Source organism: Stegostoma tigrinum, chromosome 40, assembly GCF_030684315.1.
Source record: "Stegostoma tigrinum isolate sSteTig4 chromosome 40, sSteTig4.hap1, whole genome shotgun sequence".
In the NCBI taxonomy this organism is placed as follows: domain Eukaryota; kingdom Metazoa; phylum Chordata; class Chondrichthyes; order Orectolobiformes; family Stegostomatidae; genus Stegostoma; species Stegostoma tigrinum.
In genome coordinates, this window is record NC_081393.1 from 13345068 (window position 1) to 13369742 (window position 24675).

Below are 24675 nucleotides of genomic sequence, written 5' to 3' on the forward strand. Positions count from 1 at the left end.
GGCCAAATGTATCTGCTGCGCCCAACATGGCCTCCCCTATATCAGTGAGACCAAGTGCATGCTCGGAGACCGCTTTGTAGAGCATCTGTGCTCTGTACATGACAAATGACAAAACCTCCCAGTCACCAACCATTTTAATTCCCCATCCCATTCCCTGGGTGACATGTCCATCCTGGGCCTCCTCCAACGTCACGGTGACACCACCCACAAACTGGACGAGCGACACCTCATGTTCCACCTCAGGAGTTGACAGCCTGATGGCCTAAACATGGAATTCACCAGTTTTAAAGTTTCATCACCCCTGGCCTCATCCCGTGTCTAACCCTCCTTCTCATCTCCGCCTCCTTGACCTGACACAATCTGCCCATCTTCTCCTCCACCTCTCTGCTTCATCCATCCCACTGACCAATCCCCAGCTCTCCATAACTGCACTCACCTATCACCACCTCAGCTACTTTCCCCAGCCCCACCCTTCCTTTCTATTTATTTCCCAGTTCTCTTCCCCTTCCTCATTTCTGGAGAAATGTCCTGACCAGAAACATCAACTTTCTTGCTCCTCTGATGCTGCCCGGCCTGCTGTGTTCCTCTAGGTCCACACTTTGTTGCCTCTGACTCCAACATCTGCAGTTCTTGCTGTCTCTCAACTCTGGAATCTGAGGCTTATCATTCGTTACTGATATCTGTGCACATAGCACCCCTGTGTGGCAAACGTTGTTAGGGCAGCTTGATTCACAAACTGTGGATAACAAAGTGTCGAGCTGGATAACACAACAGGCCAAGCAGCATCTTAGGAGCACAAAAGCTGATGTTTCAGGCCTAGACCCTTCATCAGAAAAGAGAGATGGGGAGAGGATTCTGAAATAGATAGGGAGAGAAGGGGAGGCGGACCGAAGATGGATAGAGGAGAAGATAGGTGGAAAGGAGAGCATAGGTGGGGAGGTAGGGAGGGGACAGGTCAGTCCGGGGAGGATGGACAAGGGGGTAGGATGAGGTTAGTAGGTAGGAAATGGAGGTGTAGCTTGAGGTGGGAGGAGGGGATAGATGAGAACAAGAACAGGTTAGGGAGGCGGGGACAAGCTGGGTTGGTTTTGGGATGCAGTGGGGAGAGGGGAGATTTTGAAGCTGGTGAAATCCACATTGATACCATTGGGCTGCAGGGTTCCCAAGCGGAATATGAGTTGCTGTTCCTGCAACCTTCGGGTGGCATCATTGTGGCACTGCAGGAGGCCCATGATGGACATGTCGTCTAAAGAATGGGAGGGGGAGTGGAAATGGTTCGCGACTGGGAGGTGCAGTTGTTTATTGCGAACCGAGCGGAGGTGTTCTGCAAAGCGGTCTCCAAGCCTCTGTTTGGTTTCCCCAATGTAGAGGAAGCCACACCGGGTACAATGGATACTGTATACCACATTTGCAGATGTGCAGGTGAACATCTGCTGAATATGGAAAGTCATCTTGGGGCCTGGGATAGGGGTGAGGGAGGGGGCATGTGTAGCACTTCCTGCGGTTGCAGGGGATGGTGCCGGGTGTGGTGTGGTTGGAGGGGAGTGTGGAGCAGACAAGGGAGTTCAGGAGAGAGTGGTCTCTCTGGATGGCAGACAGGGGTGGGGATGGAAAAATGTCTTTAGTAGTGGGGTTGGATTGTAGATGGCGGAAGTGTCGGAAGATGATGCGTTGTATCCGGAGGTTGGTGGGGTGGTCTGCAAGGACTAGGGGGATTTTCTTTTGGTGGTTATTGCAGGGTCGGGGTGTGAGGGATGAGTTGCAGGAAATGCGGGAGACATGGTCGAGGGCGTTCTCGACCACTGCGGGGGGGGATGTTACGGTCCTTGAAGAACGAGGACATCTGGGATGTGTGGGATTTCACCAGCCTCAAAATCTCCCCTCCCTCCACAAAACCAGCCCAGCTCATCCCGCCTCCCTAACCTGTTCTTCCTCTCACCTATCCCCTCCTCCCACCTCAAGCCACACCTCCATTTCCTACCTACCCCTCATCCCGCCCCCTTGACCTGTCCATCTTCCCCGGACTGACCTATCCCTCCCTACCTCCCCACCTATACTCTCCTCTCCACCTATCTTCTCCTGTATCCATCTTCGGTCCGCCTCCCCCTCTCTCCCTATTTAGAACCGTCTCCCAACCCCCTTCATCTGATGAAAGGTCTAGGCCTGAAACGTCAGCCTTCCTGCTCCTAAGATGCTGCTTGGTCTGCTGTGTTCATCCAGCTCGACACCTTGTTATCTTGAATGACTGACCAGCAACGTTTGGAGATTTTCTTTGAAGCAATGTGTTCCACTGATATTATTATATAATTTTGGAGTCGATGGGATTGAAAGTGGTTCTCCTAACTCCGAGGTAGAGGCATAGCCCCCAGCAATGTTTGGACACCCCTTCGAATAGATATACATCAACAGTATTTTCTCATTTCAAAGTAATTAGTTTGTTAACAAGCCTTTCTTAGTCTGCAGTTTCAAAGAGTCATTGATCAATAGATTGAATGGCTTACTCGTTTCCCTATGTCTTTATGTTCAGCCACGGTCATATTGAATTGCGGAGCGTATTCAAGGAGTCTACCTTTGCTGCTGTTCTCTATGTTAGCGATTTTCAGCAAAAAGACCCAGCAGGCGCTGGACCTGTCCGTCAATTGCTGAGATGGCCTATGCTCGTATGTTCACTCGTGTGGACAATGCTGGTATAGCAGCTTAATTTAAACAAGTGAGGTTCCGAGATGTAATAAAAATAATGCCACCAAATGTCGGAAAAGAACTCCTTAATAGACTTCATCCTACAGTATTGTAGGGTTTTCTGATGTGAATGTAATGGATATTTCAATCACACTTTTATTAGGTTTGAGCAAAACAGATAAGCTTCGGGATCTCGCCATCACTTGCTGAGGCTGTCTGTGCTCACAGCTGCCCTCGTGTGGACAATGCTGGGTTAGCATGGATTCACAGAATGCAGCGACAACACTACCAAGAAAGTTGACGCTTCTTCAGAAATGAGTATTTGGCCTGCTCCTCTAATACTGCCTGGCCTGCTGCGTTCCTCCTTAGAGGAGCAGGCCAAATACTCATTTCTGAAGAAGCGTCAACTTTCTGCTCCTCTGATGCTTCCAGGACTTCTGTCTTCCTCCAGCTTCATACTGTGTTGTCTCTGATTCTAGAATCTGCAGTTCTTGCTATCTCACAAAAAGTCGAATTTTATTTCAATACGATATATTTGAATCGCCTTGCCATGTAATGTCTGGAAACCCATTTTATGGACTTCTTTTTATGGTATTAGGGTCAGTGTTGGGTCCACTTCTGTTCGTCATTTTTATAAACGACTTGGATGAGGGCGTGGAAGGATGGGTTAGTAAATTTGCAGACGACACTAAGGTCGGTGGAGTTGTGGATAGTGACGAAGGATGCTGTAGGTTGCAGAGAGACATAGATAAGCTGCAGAGCTGGGCTGAGAGGTGGCAAACGGAGTTTAATGCAGACAAGTGTGAGGTGATGCACTTTGGTAGGAGTAACTGGAAGGCAAAGTACTGGGCTAATGGTAAGATTCTTGGTAGTGTAGATGAGCGGAGAGATCTCGGTGTCCATGTACACAGATCCTTGAAAGTTGCCACCCAGGTTGACAGGGCTGTTAAGAAGGCATACAGTGTTTTAGCTCTTATTAATAGAGGGATCGAGTTCCAGAACCAAGAGGTTATGGTGAAGCTGTACAAACCTCTGGTGCGGCCGCACTCGGAGTATTGCGTACAGTTCTGGTCACCGCATTATAAGAAGGATGTGGAAGCTCTGGAAAGGGTGCAGAGGAGATTTACTAGGATGTTGCCTGGTATTGAGGGAAGGTCTTACGAGGAAAGGCTGAGGGACTTGAGGCTGTTTTCGTTAGAAAGAAGAAGGTTGAGAGGTGACTTAATTGAGACATATAAAATAATCAGAGGGTTAGATAGGGTGGATAGGGAGAGCCTTTTTCTGAGGATGGTGACGGCGAGCATGAGGGGGCATAGCTTTAAATTGAGGGGTGAAAGATATAGGACAGATGTCAGAGGTAGTTTCTTTACTCAGAGAGTAGTAAGGGAATGGAATGCTTTGCCTGCAACGGTGGTAGATTCACCAACTTTAGGTACATTTAAGTCGTCATTGGACAAGCATATGGACGTACATGGAATAGTGTAGGTTAGATGGGCTTGAGATCGGTATGACAGGTCGGCACAACATCGAGAGCCAAAGGGCCTGTACTGTGCTGTAATGTTCTATGTTCTATGTATTACAGTATTTTTTAATTTAAATATAATTGTTTTTAATCACGCCCTTATTACTTTTCAGCAAAATAACTCTTAGTATCTGGACCTGACCATCAGTTACTCATAGATGCCCTCGTGTGGACAATACTGGTTTAGCAGATTGATTCAGTTGAAAGTGGAGTTCCGTGTAATTACTGTTGGAAACACCGAAAGTTAATCTCCTCAAACAGGCAACCTAGATTGTGATAAAGCAGCCGAAGCAGCTTAAATTACCTGCCCACAGTTAACTTAAACCTGGAGTCTTGGATTTCATATAATACCCCACTTTATGATGAAGTTTATGATGCCAAGCTACAGCCAGAACACCAAAATCACAACTAATCATTACTCTACATTTGGGAATAAATCAATATTAATTGTAAAACATGGTGGCATTATACTGTGTAAGGGGAACAGTGTTAACCTGTAAAGAGATAATAAAGACCCAGTTAATTGATAAATGCTATTGCATAAGCTGTATCCAGGATAACTCTAGGTGCTTGTCAAATACTATTCATTAACCTATACTTGGGAGAATAAAGACAAAGGAGAGTAAAGTTGTTCAAAACAAAGGATTCGTAAATCTGTAATGTAAAAAGCAAATACTTTTCAGGTCAGACTGGATCTGTGGTGAGAGAAAGCAGTGTTAATGTTTTAGGATAATAAAATGTGAGGCTGGATGAACACAGCAGGCCCAGCAGCATCTCAGGAGCACAAGCTTGGGGACCGCTTTGCAGAACACCTCCGCTCAGTTCGCAATAAACAACTGCACCTCCCAGTCGCAAACCATTTCCACTCCCCCTCCCATTCTTTAGATGACATGTCCATCATGGGCCTCCTGCAGTGCCACAATGATGCCACCCGAAGGTTGCAGGAACAGCAACTAATATTCCGCCTGGGAACCCTGCAGCCCAATGGTATCAATGTGGACTTCACCAGCTTCAAAATCTCCCCTTCCCCCACCGCATCCCAAAACTAGCCCAGTTCGTCCCCTCCCCCCACTGCACCACACAACCAGCCCAGCTCTTCCCCTCCACCCACTGCACCACACAACCAGCCCAGCTCTTCCCCTCCACCCACTGCATCCCAAAACCAGCACAGCCTGTCTCTGCCTCCCTAACCTGTTCTTCCTCTCACCCAACCCTTCCTCCCACCCCAAGCCACACCTCCATCTCCTACCTACTAACCTCATCCCACCTCCTTGACCTGTCCGTCTTCCCTGGACTGACCTATCCCCTCCCTACCTCCCCACCTATACTCTCCTCTCCACCTATCTTCTTTTCTCTCCATCTTCGGTCCGCCTCCCCCTCTCTCCCTATTTATTCCAGAATCTACTTCCCATCCCCCTCTCTGATGAAGGGTCTAGGCCTGAAACGTCAGCTTTTGTGCTCCTAAGATGCTGCTTGACCTGCTGTGTTCATCCAGCCTCACATTTTATTACCTTGGATTCTCCAGCATCTGCAGTTCCCATTATCATTAATGTTTTATGTACGTGATCAGCACTAGGACATGTGATGGCTTTATTGGAAGTGAAGGGGTTTGGTGCAAGGAGAAAGTAGAGGATAGGAGAGATTCAATGACCATGAACTGATGACCTTGACACAGACAAGGCTGAGGGATTTTGAATCCTTAACATTCACAAATCTTTTGAGGCCTGGCTATTTTCCCACTTTTTCCTTTCTCAACCTGCCAGAAAGCTAGAATAGCCTTCATCTCTGTCATATACATTGCTGTGATCCTCAACTCCTTTACTCAGTCTTCAGCATCTTACTTTTCCCACCCTGTCTATCACTCATTTAAAACCTTTAGCACATATCAAGCTAAATTCTTTAACTTTCTCCTCCAGTCAACTTCATATCTGTGGTGATTACAGGCTTCAGCTCAAATTTTTTTTACCACGAGCGGGAGCGGGCTTCATTTATTGGGGCAGGAAGTGTGTCCAGTTGCAGCTCTTGTTAGACCGCATGATGGCTCTGGAGCATATGCGATGCTGCGGGCGTCGTGGACAGCACGTTTAGCAAGTTGGTCACACCGCAGATTAGGATTTCTGAGGGAGAAAGGGAATGGGTGACTAAAAGGCAGAGGAAGAGCAGGAAGGCAGTGCAAGTGTCCCCTGCGGTCATCTCCCTGCAAAACAGGTATTCCGTTTTGGATACTGTTGGGGGGAGATGGCTCACCAGAGGAAGGCAGCAATAGCCAGGTTCACGGCACCATGGCTGGCTCTGCTGTACAGAAGGGCGGGAAAAAGAGTGGAAGGGTGATAGTCATTGGGGATTCAATTGTAAGGGGAATAGATAGGCGGTTCTGCGGTCGAAAACGGGACTCCCGAATGGCATGTTGCTTCCCAGGTGCACGGGTCAGGGATGTCTCCGATCGGCTGCAGAACATTCTGAAGGGGTAGGGCGAACAGCCAGTTGTCATGGTGCATATGGGCACCAACGATATAGGTAGAAAATGGGATGAGGTCCTACAAGCAGAATTTAGGGAGTTAGGAGCCAAGTTAAAAAGTAGGACCTCAAAGGTAGTAATCTCAGGATTACTACCAGTGCCACGTGCCAGTCAGTGCAGAAATGAAAGAATAGCCAGGATGAGTGCGTGGCTTGAGAGATGGTGTAGGAGGGAGGGGTTCAGATTTTTGGGACATTTGAACTGGTTCTGGGGAAGGTGGGACTATTACAAATCGGACAGTCTACACCTGAGCCGGACTAGAACCAATGTCCTTGGGGGTGCTTTTGCTAATGCTGTGGGGGAGGGTTTAAACGAATGTGGCGGGGGATGGGAACCAAATATTGGACAGAAAAGAGGTAGAAACGAAAGCCTGTAGGGAACTAGATAATGGAGTCAGTGTGACTGAAGGGAATAGTAGTCGGGGAGCAGATGATGAACACAAAGAGACAGGTGGTCTGAGGTGCATTTGTTTTAATGCGAGAAGTGCAGTAGATAAGGCAGATGAGCTTAGGGCTTGGATCGGTACCTGGAGGTATGATGTTATTGCTATTACTGAGACTTGGTTGAGGGAAGGGCATGATTGGCAACTAGTTGTCCCAGGATATCGATGCTTCAGGCGGGTTAGAGAGGGAGGTAAAAGGGGTGGAGGAGTTACAGTAATGGTCAAAGACGATATCACAGCTGCACTGAAGGAGGGCCCCATGGAGGACTCAAGCAGTGAGGCAATATGGGTAGAACTCAGAAACAGGAAGGATGCAGTAACAATGTTGGGGCTGTACTACAGGCCTCCCAACAGCGAGCGTGAGATAGAGGTACAAATATGTAAACAGATAATGGAAAGGTGTAGGAGAAACAGGGTGGTGATGGGAGACTTTAATTTTCCCAAAATTGACTGGGATTCACTCAGTGTTAGGGGTCAAGATGGAGCGGAATTTGTAAGGTGTGTCCAGGAGGGTTTTCTAGAGCAGTATGTATGTAGTCCAACTCAGGAAGCGGCCATACTGGACCTGGTGTTGGGGAATGAACCCAGCCAGGTGGTTGATATTACAGTAGGGGACTACTTTGGAAATAGCGACCACAATTCCGTAAGTTTTACAATACTCATGGACAAGGATGGGAGTGGTCCTAAAGGAAGAGTACTAAACTGGGAGAAGGCCGACTATACCAAGATTCGGCAGGATCTGAGGAACATAGATTGGGAGAAACTGTTTGAAGGTAAATCCACATTTGATATGTGGGAGGCTTTTAAGGAGAGGTTGATTCACGTGCAGGAGAGACATGTTCCTGTGAAAATGAGGAATAGAAAAGGCAAGATTAGGGAGCCATGGATGACAGGTGAAATTGTGAGACTGGCCAAGAGAAAAAAGGAAGCATACATGAAGTCTAGGTGACTGAAGACAGACGAAGCTTTGCAAGAATATCGGGAATGTAGAACAAATCTGAAATGAGGGATTAAGAGGGCTAAGAGAGGACATGAGATGTTGCTGGCAAACATGGTTAAGGAAAATCCCAAAGCCTTTTATTCATATTTAAAGAGCAAGAGGGTAACTCGAGAAAGGATTGGCCCACTTAAGGACAAAGAAGGAAAGTTATGCGCTGAGTCAGAGAAAATGGGTGACATTCTTAACGAGTACTTTGCATCGGTATTCACCAAGGAGAGGGACATGACAGATGTTGAGGTTAGGGAAAGATGTTTGCTCAGTCTAGGTCAAGTTGACATAAGGAAGGAGGAATTGTTAGGTATCCTAAAACACATTAAGGTGGGCAAGTCCCCTGGTCCGGATGGGATCTATCCCAGGTTACTGAGGGAAGCAAGAGAGGAAATAGCCGGGGCCTTAACAGATATCTTTGCAGCATCTTTAGACAGGGTGAGGTCCCGGAGGACTGGAGACTTGCTAATGTTGTCCCCTTGTTTAAGAAGGGCAGCAAGGATAATCCAGGTAATTATCGACCGGTGAGCCTGACGTCAGTGGTAGGGAAGCTACTGGAGAAGATACTGAGGGATAGGATCTATTCCCATTTGGAAGAAAATGGGCTTATCAGTGATAGGTAACATGGTTTTGTACAGGGAAGGTCATGTCTTACCAACTTAATAGAATTCTTTGAGGACGTGACAAAGTTGATTGATGAGGGAAAGGCTGTAGATGTCATATACATGGACTTCAGTAAGGCGTTTGATAAGGTTCACCATGGCAGGCTGATAGAGAAAGTGAAGTCACCTGGGGTCCAGGGTGTGCTAGCTAGATGGATAAAAAAACTGGCTGGGCAACAGGAGACAGATTGGTAGTTGTAGAAGGGAGTTTCTCAAATTGGAGACCTGTAACTAGTAGTGTTCCACAGGGATTTGTGCTGGGACCACCGTTGTTTGTGATATATGTAAATAATCTGGAGGAAGGTGTAGGTGGTCTGAATAGCAAGTTTGCTGACGACACTAAGATTGGTGGAGTAGCTGATAGTGAAGGGGACTGTCAGAAATTACAGCAGAATATAGATAGACTGGGGAGTTGGGCAGATAAATGGCAGATGGAGTTCAATCCGGGCAAATGCGAGGTGATGCATTTTGGACGATCAAATTCAAGGGCGAACTATGCAGTAAATGGAAAAGTCCTAGGGAAAATTGATGAACAGAGAGATCTGGGTGTTCAGGTCCATTGTTCCCTGAAGGTGACAATGCAGGTCAATAGGGTGGTCAAGAAGGCATGTGGCATGCTTTCCTTCATTGGGCGTTGTATTGAGTACAAGAGTTGGCACGTCATGTTGCAGTTGTATAGGACTTTGGTTTGGCCACATTTGGAGTAGTGTGTACAGTTCTGGTCACCACATTACCAAAAGGATGTGGATGCTTTGGAGAGGGTGCAGAGGAGGTTCACCATGATAACAAAATGTGGGGCTGGATGAACACAGCAGGCCAAGCAGCATCTCAGGAGCACAAAAGCTGACGTTTCGGGCCTAGACCCTTCATCAGAGAGGGGGATGGGGTGAGGGTTCTGGAATAAATAGGGAGAGAGGGGGAGGCGGACCGAAGATGGAGAGAAAAGAAGATAGGTGGAGAGAGTATAGGTGGGGAGGTAGGGAGGGGATAGGTCAGTCCAGGGAAGACGGACAGGTCAAGGAGGTGGGATGAGGTTAGTAGGTAGATGGGGGTGCGGCTTGGGGTGGGAGGAAGGGATGGGTGAGAGGAAGAACAGGTTAGGGAGGCGGAGACAGGTTGGACTCGTTTTGGGATGCAGTGGGTGGAGGGGAAGAGCTGGGCTGGTTGTGTGGTGCAGTGGGGGGAGGGGACAAACTGGGCTGGTTTAGGGATGCAGTTGGGGAAGGGGAGATTTTGAAACTGGTGAAGTCCGCATTGATACCATTAGGCTGCAGGGTTCCCAGGCGGAATATGAGTTGCTGTTCCTGCAACCTTCGGGTGGCATCATTGTGGCACTGCAGGAGGCCCATGATGGACATGTCATCTAAAGAATGGGAGGGGGAGTGGAAATGGTTTGCGACTGGGAGGTGCAGTAGTTTGTTGCGAACTGAGCGGAGGTGTTCTGCAAAGCGGTCTCCAAGCCTCCGCTTGGTTTCCCCAATGTAGAGGAAGCCACACTGGGTACAGTGGATGCAGGATACCACATTGGCAGATGTGCAGGTGAACCTCTGCTTAATGTGGAATGTCATCTTGGGGCCTGGGATAGGGGTGAGGGGGGAGGTGTGGGGGCAAGTGTAGCATCGAGTATGCCCTCGACCGCGTCTCCCGTATTTCCCGCAACACGTCTCTCACACCCCGCCCTCGCCTCAACCGCCCAAAGAGGATCCCCCTCGTTCTCACACACCACCCCACCAACCTCCGGATACAACGCATCATCCTCCGACACTTCTGCCATCTACAATCCGACCCCACCACCCAAGACATTTTTCCATCCCCACCCCTGTCTGCTTTCCGGAGAGACCACTCTCTCCGTGACTCCCTTGTTCGCTCCACACTGCCCTCCAACCCCACCACACCCGGCACCTTCCCCTGCAACCGCAGGAAATGCAACATAAATAGGGAAGATGGGGAGGTGGATAGAAGATGGATAGAGGAGAAGATAGGTGGAGAGGAGACAGACAAGTCAAAGAGGAAGGGTTGGAGCAAGTAAAGGTGAATGAAGGTGGGGAGTTAGGGAAGGGATAGGTCAGTACAGGGAGGACGGACAGGTGAAGGGGGCAGGCTTAGGCTAGTAGGTAGGAGATGGGGGGTAGGGCTTGAGGTGGGAGAAGGGACTAGGTGGTAGGAAGGACAGGTTAGGGAGGCAGGGACAAGCTGGGCTGGTTTTGGGATGCGGTAGCGGGAGGGGAGATTTTGAAGCTTCTGAAGTCCGCATTGATACCACTGGGCTGCACGGTTCCCAGGTGGAATATGAGTTGCTGTTCCTGCAACCTTTGGGTGGCATTTTTTGTGGCACTGCAGGAGGCCCAGGATGGACATGTCATCTAAGGAATGGGAGGGGGAGTTGAAATGGTTCGTGAATGGAAATGCAGTTGTATAGTGTGAACCAAGCATAGGTGTTCCGCAGTGTGGTCCCCAAGCCTCCGCTTAGTTTCTCCGATGTAGAGGAAGCCACAATGGGTACAGCGGATGCAGTATACCACATTATCAGATGTGCAGGTGAACATCTGCATGATTTGGAAAGTCTTGGGGCCTGGGATGGGGCTGAGGCGGGAGGTGTAGGGGCAGGTGTGGCATTTCCTGCAGTTGTAAGGAAAAGTGCCAGGTGTGGTGGGGCTGGAGGGGAGTGTGGAGCAGACAAGGGAGTCCCGGAGAGAGTGGCCCCTCCGGAAAAGGGATAAGGGTGGGGAGGGAAATATATCTTTGGTCGGGTTGTATTGCAGATGGCTGAAGTGTCAAAGGATGATGCGTAGTATCCGGAGGTCGGTGGGGTGGTACGTGTGGACGAGGGGTATTCTGTTTTAGTTGTTATTGCAGGGAGGGGTTGTGAGGGATGAGTTGCAGGAAATGCGGGAGACACGGTTCTTGAACACTGATGGGGGCAAATTGCGGTTCTTGAAAAACAAGCAAATCTGAGATGTTCAGGAGTGGAATGTCTCATCCTGGAAGCAGATGCAGCAGAAGCAAAGGAATTGGGAATAGGGGATGGCATTTTTGCAGGAAGGTGGGTGGGAGGAAGTGTATTCTAGGTAGCTGTGGGAGTCAGTGTGCTTGAAATGAATATCGGTTTCCAGGTGATTGGAGATGGTCCAGGAAGGAGAGAGAGGTATCAGAAATGGTCCAGGTTAACTTAAGACTGGGGTGGAAGGTGTTGGTGAAGTGGATGAACTTGTGGGAGCATGAAGCAGCACTGATACAGTCATCAATGTAACGGAGCAAGAGGTGGGGTTTGGGGCCTGTGTAGGTGCGGAAGAGGGACTGTTCCACGTAACCGACAAAGAGGCAGGCATAGCTGGGGCCCATGCGTGTACCCATGGCCACCCCCTTTGTCTGTAGGAAGTGGAAGGAATTGAAAGAGAAGTATTTGAGGCTGAGGATGAGTTCGGCTAGGCAGATGAGGGTGTCAGTGGAGGGGGACTGGTCGGGCCTGCGGGACAGGAAGAAGTGAAGGGCCTTTAAGCCATCTGCATGGGGAATGCAGGTGTATGGGGACTGGATGTCCATGGTAAAGATGAGGTGCTGGGGACCGGGAATTGGAAGTTCTGGAGGAGATGGAGGGTGTGGGTGGTGTCACAAACATAGGTAGGGAATTCCTGGACCAAGGGTGAGAAAATGGAGTCAAGATAGGTGAAGATAAGTTCGGTGGGGCAGGAGCAGGTGGATACAATGGGTTGACCAGGACAATCAGGTTGGTGGATTTTGGGAAGGAGATAGAAGAGGGTGGTGTGGGGTTGGGGAATGATGAGGTTGGAGGCTGTGGGTGGGAGGTCACCTGAGGTGATGAGGTTGTGGATGGTTTGGGAGATGATGATTTGGTGGTCAGGGGTGGGGTCATGATCAAGGGGGTGGTAGGAGGAGGTGTCAGAGAGTTGGCTTCAGGCCTCAGTGATGTAGAGCTCAGTGCGTCATTCTACAACTGCGCCTCCCTTGTCCATAGGTTTTAAAGTGAGGTTGGGGTTGGAGCGGAGGGCTGCACGTTCTGCGGGGGAAGAGGCTGGAGTGGGTGAGAGGGGTGGAGAGGTTGAGGCGATTGATGTCATAACAGGAGTTGGAGATGAAGAGGTCGAGGGAGGGTAGGAAGCCTTGGGGTGGTGTCCATGAGGAGGGTGTGTGTTGGAGGCAGGAGAAAAGGTCAGTAAGAGAAGTGTTAGGCTGTTCTGAGGGAATCAGCCGACCCACAGAGGATCATTGTGGTAGGAAGCAAAGGTTCAACAGCATCCTTCGTCATAGCAGTGCTACTCGAGTCACGGATGTTCAGGATTAGCATTTGGCAGGTAAGCTACTGTTTATTGTGTATCTTGAGGAAATGGTTCCAGAGAAACAGTTCCTCACGTGTGACAGCTACCTCATTTGGCAAGTCCATTCATGTTCCTGGGGCAAGACTAACCCACTGAGGAGACCAAGATTCAAATGTATTCCGACATGTCCCACTGATGGCTGTTTAGATCCATACGTGCTGCTGAGGTGTGGAAATGCATGCTCACAGGGTGACAGATGCTGAAGGAACTCTTGTACGTGGTAATGTGTAGCTGGGATCAGTTATCTGTAAACCAAAGGTAAATTAAATCTTAAAGAAGGTGCTTCGATGATTCTTCAAAAACTTAATGAGTGGGCAAGTTTTGAAGAAAACAAAATATTCTTTTTAAAATTCAATCTCTCCTTACAGGACAAGAGACAGACTAAAGCACAGGATGTGATGGTTTGGGATTAAATGATGATAATGCTGACTAAAAACAAAGTACTGTGGATTCTGGAGATTTCGAATAAAAACAGAAAGTGCTGGAGAAACTGAACAGGTCTGGTAGAATTTGTGCAGGAACAAACTGTGCTAATGGTTTGAAACCAATGCATCGTCATTGGAACTGATCATCTATGAAAATGCCAAGGTTGCTTTCCCCACTTGTCCCTCAAAATCCCACGACTCAACATACAGAAAGAGGTCATTTGGTCCACTGTGTCTGCACCAGCTCTCTGAAGATTTTAACTTTAACTGGTTCTTCTTCCTGACCCTGTGTATTGCTTCAGTTTAAATAACTGTACTTTTGAACCAGCTTCCACCACATTTCCGAGCAGTGCATTCCACATCCTAACTATTTGCTGTATGTCATAGAGTCAGAAAGTCACGCAGCACAGAAACAGATCCTTTAGTTCCACATGGCTGACCATGTTCCCAAACTAAACTCGTCTCACCTGCCTGCACTTGGCCCATAACCCTCAACCTTTCCTATTCATGCACAATCCAAATGTCTTTTAAACATTGTACCTGTAACCAGCATCCAGCACTTTCTCTGGCAGTTCATTCCACACACAACGTTGCCCCTCATGTCCTTTTTAAATCTTTCTTTTCTTACTTGAAAAATATGCCCCCTTGTTTTGAACATCCACACAGGCGAAAAGACCCCTATCATTCACCTTACATGTGACCTTCATGATTTTATAAACTGCAATAAGGTCACCCCTGAATCTCCTGTGCTCCAATGAAAAAAGTCTCAGCCTTTCCAGTTTGTTCTTATATCTCAAACTCTCCATTCCTCGCAACATCCTAGTAAATCTTTTCTGAACCCTCTCCAGTTTAACAATATCCTTCCTGTAACAGAACAATGAGAACTGCACACAGTGCTCCAGAAGAGGCCTGACCAATGTCCTGTTTTCTCACATTGCATTTGCTTTGTGCTTTGTGAAGCATTTTATACTGTGCTGTCTGGTTATTGATCTTGTTGTGAGTGGAAACAATTTCTCCTGCCTATTCTGCCCAGAAACCTCAAGAATTTTTAGACATCTCCAAATTTTATCTCCATTGCAAATGCAATGTGAGAAAACAGATCATTCGTGAGGCCTTTTCTGGAGTACTGTGTGCAGTTCTGGTCATTCTGTTATAGGAAGGATATTATTAAACTGGAGCGGGTTCAGAAAAGATTTACTAGGATGTTGTTAGGAATGGAGCGTTTGAGATATAATAATAAACTGGAAAGGCTGAGGCTTTTTTTCACTGGAGCACAGGAGGTTCAGGGGTGACCTTATTGCAGTTTACAAAATCATGAAGGTCGCATGTAAGGTGAATGACGGGGGTCTTTTACCTAGGGTGGGTGTTCAAAATAGGGGGGCATATTGTTAAAGTAAGAAGAGACACCTCCTTCCCAAAGAAAACAGTCCAAACTTCTCCAAACTTTGCCGGTAACTGAAGTGTGTCATACTTGGAACAATTTGTGTACACTTTCCAATAAGTTTACGTCCTTCGAATAGTGTGGATCAGAGACTGACTATTAATGCCTGCCAAATAAGTGCTGGCAGCTGATCAGACCTTTAAACTAGTAGAGATCTAGTTGTGCCTTTCCAGTGACTTCTGTGCTGTCGGCTTTACTTCGTGCTTCTAAATGTTGTACCTCTCCACAGGGTTGAAAAGGATCCCAGGAAGATATCTGGTTGTGTTTGGAAAATCAACCAAGGAGGTCATCACACTGGACCTATCTTTGTCTGACTATTAAAAAAGATGACTCAGTTACATCGTCTTCCTCACCGAGGCTGAAGTTTGCAATCTTTCAGCTTCCTGGGGCTTCTTCAGGGTAGCACAGTCCTATTTCTACCTGGGGGGAGTCACCGAGAGTTTGAGGGAGATGCTGATAGTGGTGGCTGACAGCCCCGGCTTTGCTAAAAATACCTCTGGTGTGAATACATGTTGCCCAATGCCTGTTGAGGAGTGCCCATGATGACACAGAAGCACATGGCTGCATAGCTTGAGGTTCCTGTTTATTGGACTTTGTATCTCGTGGCCCTGTCAGCTCTATGTTGTCTGTTCCACTGACTGAGCAGGGAGGGCTAGCCATAAGGCAATGCTGCCTTTGTTTAGCCAAGCATCTGAAGTGCCTGTTTCTGTGTTTGTTCACAAGTAATTCAAGGCTGCATAAGTGACTGTGGTTTTAAGTGGCCTTTCCTGGTTTTGGCTCAAACAGTGGAGTCAATACAATAAGTGCATCTTTGACAGAATTGAATGCTGCTTTAAGAGAAAATTGGTGATGGTAATCTTCTGAGTATAAGAAATCTATTCTTTCTAAAACAATTCATCAAAAATATCAGATTTTCCAATCACTCTCATTATCTGTTTTAGAACAGATTGTGTCCAGCTTCTCCAGTGTGGAGGGTCCCCTTGAAACAATCTGTCTCCCACATGTCCATATTCTTTTTCTTCAATCTGAACAAAAGGATGCTCTGAGATGGATTGAGTTCCCACTGAGGGGATGATTTATTTTTCTCCTGAACAGTGCCTGGCAATTAATTGGTCAGTAGCAGTTCCCCACACAACAACTGCTGCTGGACCCATGCACTAAGGTCACTACATCCACAAGCCAGCAGCAAAGGAGAATGAAAGTGGCCGGACTCTGTCTGCTGCAGACCTTGGTCTTGCACCCTTTTTGTATTTTATAACATGCTCACTTTAAAAAGGCATGTTGGGGTAAATTTACTAGTGCTGTTTTCTCAGCACAGAGCAAGACTAGATGGAAACAGGACTCCAATACATTACAGTGCCATTTCTCCATCTGAGACTGTGGCTGTGACCTTAGAGTGACGGATGTGTGAATGCACCCCAAAGGTTATAACAAAGGCAAGAAAGCATGTTTGCCTCACCACACCCTCTTTAATCAAGCTCACCTAAATCTGACATTTCCCAAAATGTAGCTCTTTGGCATAATTTGTTTTAAACTGCTCCTTAGAATGTTTTATTACATTATAGGTAGTATATAAACAAAAGTTGTTGTTGCCTAGCCCTGTTAGTGTCTTGTGGCTGGGAAAAGGATTAACAACAGCAGCTCCTTTGTGGAGGAGAAAGAGAAGATCACAATCAAAACGTGAACTAATGGTTAATGTATCTGTACGTGCTGCTGTGGTAAATCATTGACAGAATCAGTGAGTATCTATTTGGTTCGCAGAGCCATCTATATTATTAAAGGAAAGCAACATCATGAAAGTTTACTGAGTTTCAGAAAAGAAGACCAAGAGATTGATCACAGCATTCTTCTGATCTTGAGAGGGATAATGAGTGCAATGGAACATGACGAAGACTGGGAATGTGTTCATCACTGTTCTAGTCTAAAGAAAATGGTGATGAATTGGAAATGTACCAGATGTATAAGTAACATGGCTTTTCGTGGCCTCTTGTATACTCTCCATCTTGCTCTCGGCCTACCATTTGGTGGCTGTACCTTCAGCTGACTAGCACCCAAACCGTGGAGTGTCTTCTCCTCTAGCTCTGCATCCCCCTTTCCTGTTTAACACCCTTGGCTTTGACTGAAATTGTAGTCATCATATCGATGTTCTTCAACCCTCTTCAATTGCCATTTTTTCCCTCATATATTCTTTTGGCGATTGCATTGAAGGTGCTATCTAAGTGCAAATTCTTGTTAATTTAACCTTTCTTTGTTCTGTTTCATTGAGTAAGAAAGACCAGGATTTGGCTGTTGGCTCCAGCGAACTTGTACAGCCTTGTCCTTCGGTTACATGTCATGGTTTTTGTTACTTTTTTGCTACGTGTTTTCTTGCCTGCAATTTTAGATCTGTATAAATGTTGCCACTTCTTCAGAAACTGAACTAAACCTGTTCTCTAGTCCTGCAGGGAATCTGAACATATGGCACTGTTAATTCTGAAGAAAATGTTCTCAATACATAGGACTAGCCTTGACCATACACAACATTGATGGGTGTGGAATTTTCTCCTTCTCTTCTGAAAGATGAACCAGCAAATACAGTAGTTTCCGAGCCGCATCTTGTTTTCTTTGTCGTCCTTCCTGCGAAGAACTACACTCAGCCCTCAAGATGAGATGAGGTTGATTTGCAAACTTCTTGAAACTGAGCCTTCTGGTTCAGGAGGCAAGGGACTGATGAGGGGTTGTTATGAGATGATCACACTTGCCTTTATTCTCAGAGTTTTCCTGCCTCTTGAACAGGTGATGGAAGGAGGTCAAATAAAAGTATGAATTAGCCTTTGCCCACAAACAGAATTAATAATGGCCACCTTGGCGGGAGATGAAAGATTAACTTTGGCCCATAAGGAGTTGAGTATAAGGTGTAGTTTTTTTGGAAAGAAAGTTTGGATCTGGAATGTATGGCTTTGATTGGAACAGTCCATGCAGATGCTTTTTTAATTCTCTCCTGGCATTGAAATTACATTCATAATGCGAGCTGTTTTAATTTAAAACATTTTAGATTGTGATACTGATGTCTTGAATCTTCGGACAGAGTTTTCTGACATTGCTGTCCATATCATGGAGGAAGTGGTGGATGCCAGCACAGTTAGAACATTGAAAAGACATTTGGATATGTGCATGAATAAAAATAGTTTGGGAGGGATACGGGCCAAGTGCTGACTGGTGGGACTAGTTTAGTTTGGGATTATGGTTGACTCTGGACTGGAGGGTCTATTTCTGTGCTGTGTGCCTATTATGATTCTATGAATGCATCATCCTGCTCACTTAGTCACTTTGTGGAGAAATCATGCACTCTCAAAACTTCTAAGATGATTGCCAGTGAACAAAATGAAAAGTTCCCAACATGTGAAACTTTGTGTTTAATTTTTCTGGTGTCAGTATTTAATGATTATAGCTTGAAGTTTGTGAAACACATGGGTTAAGTATCTGAATGAAGTACAAAGTCATTCAGTCTGGGTGGCCCAGGGAGTAAGTGCTTAGGGAATAAGTTCTCATGCTTATAACACCCAAGTGTGAAGTGAGTTCAAATCTCAAAAGTTTTTTTAAGCTGTGGTGCACAGTATATATGTTTTAATCAGTTATATGATGAAGACAACTGAGATATGAAGTATCACCTCCAGACACTTCCCAACTAGGAAAGGCAGAGTGGCTGAAAGGATGCATGCTTGCCTTTCTGCAATATAGTTGTGTGGAGTGCTAAGTTCAAAGCTAGTCATAGAACATCAGGGGCTGGTGTAGTAGGATTGGAGAAGAGGGTTAATGCAGGAGTATTCAGAATAAAAGGAGCCTGAGGAACTTAGAAGGCTGGGTAGTAGTAAGGGGAAGTAGCCAAGCTAGGGGCAGAGTTGTGTGGAGATAAGGGTGGCCCTGTGTAGCTGCTTGAAAAGGAGGTGGTGCCAAAAGCAGGGTGTGGTTTTTGCGGAGTAGGGTGGTGGCAGCAAGAGCAGATAATCCCCTGGTGGGGGAGGGATACAAGCCTTGCCACTACTTGCCCCTCCCCCTTATTGCCTACTATAACACTGAACAGACCCTGCTCCTCAATAACATCCTAACTCTGCTCCTCCTGAATCAGCCCACTACCTACTCCTTTCCCCCAGCTCACTACTTTCTGGGCTCAAACTCCAACTTTCTTTCTCCTTCTGACCCATCACTCTCACACAAGCCTACTGCCTCCACCTGGTCTTGAACCTAACTCTTAAGCTGGAATGTTGCAACAAGGCAAGCATGCATCCTTTCAGCTACTCAGCCTCGTACACTGGTTCATGTTTGGAGTTGATAATTAACATCTCTCCTCCTGCATGAGTTTAAACTTGATAATCCCACTACACATGAAAATATAAAGGATTTCATATTTCTCCAGAGCACCATCTGGTTTTGAACTTCCAACACACACACACACACACAACATCCAGAAACTGATACTCTGCCACCAAGCCATTCAACCTTCCTTACAAGGTTGTATTACGTTTACTTAGTCCTGAACTTGACTCTCGTCTAATCCTGTTACATAAAACCAAGATAATAAAATGTGAGGTTGGATGAACACAGCAGGCCCAGCAGCATCTCAGGAGCTCCTGAGATGCTGCTGGGCCTGCTGTGTTCATCCAGCCTCACATTTTATTATCTTGGATTCTCCAGCATCTGCAGTTCCCATTATCACTCACACATAAAACCAAGTATGCAATCCTTTCAACGACTCTGGTTGTCTGTTGATGTGATTTGGAATTGACACTGAACATTGCTGATCCCTTGATGCCTCTAAGTGCTCAAAATTACTGCATTGTGAACATTAACCTGAAAGACATCTTGCACCAGATTTGGAATTACTTCATCACAGGAAGGAGATACCTCCTTGACATGCCACTGAGGCTTCACCATTTTGTGTTACATTTCCATTCTGCTTCAGATTCTTCAATTTAAATCATTAGCAGATTGACACCGTGAAAATAAAACACAAACATCACAGTTGTGGAACTAGCCTGGCACATTCACTTTAAGCTGCAAGAGCTTTTGGGTTGATTCTGAAATCACTATTCTATTCCTTGCTCTTGAAGTTATATATATTGTTTCTTCCTTCAATTAAAGAGATTGAATCAACTTCTTAAACAGCATCAACTTTAAAATGTAAATCAACAGGGTTCCCCACTGCATCAGTGTTTGCAATATCAACATTGCCAAGCTCTCCACAGCAAAATAGAACTCTTGATAAGGCACGACACCAAACACAATTGCTTGTGGGAGCATTCTGCATGCAGATTGGTTGCTGTTTCTTCACCACAAGCAGGAGAAATGCACTTGGCCCCTTAGGCCTGCTCTGCCATTCTAAAAGATCATGGCTGATCTGCCCCAGGCCTTGACTCTTCATTTATGCTCCTCCTCCTCCTCATCAAATCTTTATTATTTGAAAAATCTATCAACCTCTTTTTTAAATACTTCCCATAATCCAGCTTCCTGTTTTGGATCACAGAGTGTATCCAAGCGGTTCAAGATTCGACAATATCAATTTGTCTAAATATGAACATTTATTGAGTAAGAGTAATAGAAAGGAACATTTACTAAGTAAATAAAAAGAATGAAAAAGAGAGGAAAGAAACAAAAAGCCTCACCCTTTTGGCCATCGGAGATCCCTTGACTGAAGTCTGGAGGCTAAGCTTGAACCAGACACTGCTCATGATTCCGGAATGAGGTGAAATCTCACAGCAGCAGCAGCAGCTTGGAGCAAAACTCTCTCTCTGTTATACACTGTGACAACCAGCCAGCAAAGAAAGCACATATAGAAAGACTAAACTGTTGACTCACACAGAAAGCACAGGATGGGCGAATAAGTGCAGGTGTCATCTTTGGATCTGAAAAGGACTGTTCAGAGGACTCATTCAAGGTCATATAACTTGTCAAGTTTTATAATAAAAGTTCCCAGCCTATTTTCCCAGACAGCTGTTGAATATCATCAGAGATAACGAAGTGTGGGGCTGGATGAACACAGCAGGCCAAGCAGCATCTTCGGAGCTTTTGTTATATTGGATTCTCCAGCATCTGCAGTTCCCATTATCTCTGCTGGATATCATCATTAACTTTTAGCCCTTCAGACCATCCTGTACACCTTCACAACTCTCTGGGGCACAGAATTTCACACATTTGATCTGAAAGAACAAATTTGTAGCTCAGCTTTAAATGAATTGCCCTTTAAAGTACTTCAGTGAGTGCGTAAAGTATTTTGGGACGCTCCTCTTTCATGAAATGGATGTTGTAAATGAACTTTTTTTTAAAAAAGAGTAACAAATTGAAAACTCACAGATCTTTTTCCCCTCTTTTTCTTCAGTTGTGAAGACAAAACACATTCAGTCACTGTAAACATGGTGAGATTATCTAAAGTCTGCATAAAGACAAAGATTTGTCAACAGTAAACATTCACCTCAATTCCAAATGTATTTCACTTGATAATAAAATGTGAGGCTGGATGAACACAGCAGGCCAAGCAGCATCTCAGGAGCACAAAAGCTGACGTTTTGGGCCTAGACCCTTCATCAGAGAGGGGGATGGGGAGAGGGAACTGGAATAAATAGGGAGAGAGGGGGAGGCGGACCAAAGATGGAGAGTAAAGAAGATAGGTGGAGAGAGTATAGGTGGGGAGGTAGGGAGGGGATAGGTCAGTCCAGGGAAGACGGACAGGTCAAGGAGGTGGGATGAGGTTAGTAGGTAGATGGGGGTGCGACTTGGGGTGGGAGGAAGGGATGGGTGAGAGGAAGAACCGGTTAGGGAGGCAGAGACAGATTGGACTGGTTTTGGGATGCAGTGGGTGGAGTGGAGGAGCTGGGCTGGTTGTGTGGTGCAGTGGGGGGAGGGGACGAACTGGGCTGGTTTAGGGATGCAGTTGGGGAAGGGGAGATTTTGAAACTGGTGAAGTCCACATTGATACCATTAGGCTGCAGGGTTCCCAGGCGGAATATGAGTTGCTGTTCCTGCAACCTTCGGGTGGCATCATTGTGGCACTGCAGGAGGCCCATGATGGACATGTCATCTAAAGAATGGGAGGGTGAGTGGAAATGGTTTGCGACTGGGAGGTGCAGTAGTTTGTTGCGAACTGAGCGGTGGTGTTCTGCAAAGCGGTCTCCAAGCCTCTGCTTGGTTTCCCCAATGTAGAGGAAGCCACACCGGGTACAGTGGATGCAGTATACCACATTGGCAGATGTGCAGGTGAACCTCTGCTTAATGTGGAAAGTCATCTTGGGGCCTGGGATAGGGGTGAGGGAGGAGGTGTGGGGGCAAGTGTAGCATTTCCTGCGGTTGCAGGGGAAGGTGCCAGGTGTGGTGGGGTTGGAGGGCAGTGTGGAGCGAACAAGGGAGTCACGGAGAGAGTGGTCTCTCCGGAAAGCAGACAGGGGTGGGGATGGAAAAATGTCTTGGGTGGTGGGGTCGGATTGTAGATGGCGGAAGTGTCGGAGGATGATGAGTTGTATCCGGAGGTTGGTTGGGTGGTGTGTGAGAACGAGGGGGATCCTCTTTGGGCGGTTGTGGCGGGGGCGGGGTGTGAGGGATGTGTTGCGGGAAATACGGGAGACGCGGTCAAGGGTATTCTCGATCACTGTGGGGGGAAAGTTGCGGTCCTTGAAGAACTTGGACATCCGGGATGTATTTCACTTGACCTTTCCAGTCAGTTTGTGGTGCCTCCTCACCTCTCTGACAGAATGTAAACTCACCAACTGTTTTTTTTGGAGTTATATCTCTTCTCTCAGCTTAAAATTATTACCTGCTTTTGGAATTTCAGTATCTTAGCCACCTCCTTCTTCCTTTGTATCTTTTTGATACCACCACAATCATCTATGGAAAACTAAAGTCAAATAATCACAAAATATCTTTGCTATTCACATAACCTTCCATCCTTCCTTATGGCGGTGTTATTTGCATCAATGGTTCTAAAGGCACCTCCAGGCAACCTCCTTTTCAATTTTCAATTTTAATTATGTGTTAAAAAACTTTATTTTTGATATCTTATTCGAACCATCCACTAATTTTCCTTGTTTGCCAGCATGCCATCTCTTCACATTATTCAGTTGCTCTTTTTTGAAAAAAAAACTACCGAGCCTTAGATTTGTTAACATATTTAAATCCTGTGCTTTGAAAAGATCAAAGGCTAACTGGAGGCAGAACATACCTACTCACTCCACAAAAGCCTGTCCATTATCTTCAATGGCATAAGCTCAGAGTATGAGGGAATACCCTTCACTATAAATTATACCACTGCATCATGACAACCGTCCCTCCCTCTACACCAACGTACACCAGCAACTTGCCCAAGCCTCTCCTCACAAGAGGTTGCTTGCACGTGCCTTTGGTAGGAGATGCAAGTAACTGGGATAACAATATCATTGTCAAGTAGACTTTTGTTCCTTCATGGAGATCTCTTCTGTCAAATACCCAGTTGCCCAATGCTTTGAAGCATCCAAAAGATTCCACTGGATTGCCACTTTGGTGGAAGTTGTTTATGAAACATAGTTGCTGCAAAATAAGGGCTGAACTTCTGTCTACGAGAAGGAGAAAGGACAGATGGCACCAGCCTTTCCTGATACATTCCCCTCCAAACCACATACCACCTGAGCCTGGAAGCAGATAAATGTTTTCACTGTTGCTGTGAAGGTTTTGTAAATCCATCCTTAACAGCACTGCGGGTGCCTCTGTTCCTTCCAGGTTGCAGCATTTCAAGAAAGCGAGTCAGCACGTTTTGTCAATTGCTAATGATGGTCAAATTCCATTAGAGAATCAAAAAGGGCTCCTATTTGAAAATTTGACATCCCATTTTATTTGGAAATTTGTCTGTTTACAGATTCAGAAGAAATCTTCCTGCTCAATGAGTTTGTCTTGTCTCTTTGAAAGATCAGTCTAAATTCTTCCTGCAACTCCATGTTCTGTCCTTGATTCTTCAGTCCACATATCATTTACACACACAAAATTACTTAAAATATCAGCTTTCACCACCTATTCAGGCAGTGTCTGAATCACAAGTGTTTGAAAACATCTGAAACTTTCACATTTTTAGCACCCTCCCACTCAGTCTTACATTCACTTAGATTACATCATGCTGTCACTCAAGGCACAGATAAAAGCCATTTGACTGATTATTTCCTGCTGATTCACCAATCCCAAAAGCACTGCAAGTTAATTTCCTTCAAATGTCCATTTAATTTCTTTTTGAAATCAATAATCCACATTATTTCATGTGATCAGCAGTCAATGTTCAAAAAAAAATTCCTCACGTGTCTCCTGCCAACACCATAGTGCTTGTCCCTTGTGCTTGTGCTATCATCTAATGGATCAATGTTTTCCTGGTCCACCCTCACATCTCCTTGCAGACCTCTATCAAAGCACTGCAGTATTAAGCCAAAATCCCTATTATTGAAAATACACGACAAGGCCTTGGACTTTTCACACATCTAAAATGCTGGACAAAAGCCTGAGATGAGGTGGCAACAAATACACCCAGAGCCAGAATGTTTTCAGTCTATTGTCCGGCCTGAAATTCCAATTTACACCTCACTCTAAGAGAACTATCAACCAAATCTAACACTCCAAACTGGAAATAACTTTTACCCTTTGGGTTACCCATCACAGACAATATGGGGTCTTGAGA